Consider the following 721-nt stretch of genomic DNA (forward strand, 5'->3'; position numbering starts at 1 on the left):
TTAAGATGAAATTCATAAAGATCCAAGGACTTATCAGCCTGCAGCTCCAACAATTTAGTAAGTAGTCCTTCCCTGATGATAGTAATTTTCTTGAGTTCATCCTTTCCTTCCGTTTCCCGATATAATAGCTATTTCTGGGAAGCTACTTGTATTCTCAATCTTCGCTGTTCCTATATGGTATCAATTGTCTGACATGTCACCCATCTTTGATGTTTTTTCATTAAGTTTGATACTATCTTTAAATTTAAATACGATACATATGGAAGATCCTTTCTTTCTTGTTGGAATGTATCTTTTCTGTGTATTTTGAAATCTTTCTTCAAATGCTTGCCATGCTACCTCAAGTGATCTATCCCTTAACCTAATTTGCCAGTTCATTATAGCTAGCTCAGCTTTCATACCCTCATAGTTGCCCTTATTTAAGTTTAACATACAAGTCTTAGACTCACTCTTCTGTCCATCACACCGAATGTAAAATTCAACCATACTATGGCTATTGCTACCCATGGGGACCTTCATTACAAGGTCATTAAGTAATCCTAATTTGTTGCACAATGCCAGGTGTAGTATTAGAGATAGTAGGAACTGCAGATGCTGGAGAATGTGAGATAACAAGGTGTAGAGCTGGATGAACACAGCAGGCCAAGCAGCATCAGAGGAGCAGGAAGGCTGACGTTTCGGGCCTAGACCCTTCTTCAGAAAGATTTCTGAAGAAGGGTCT

Source organism: Rhincodon typus, chromosome 23, assembly GCF_021869965.1.
Source record: "Rhincodon typus isolate 14 chromosome 23, sRhiTyp1.1, whole genome shotgun sequence".
Lineage (NCBI taxonomy): Eukaryota > Metazoa > Chordata > Chondrichthyes > Orectolobiformes > Rhincodontidae > Rhincodon > Rhincodon typus.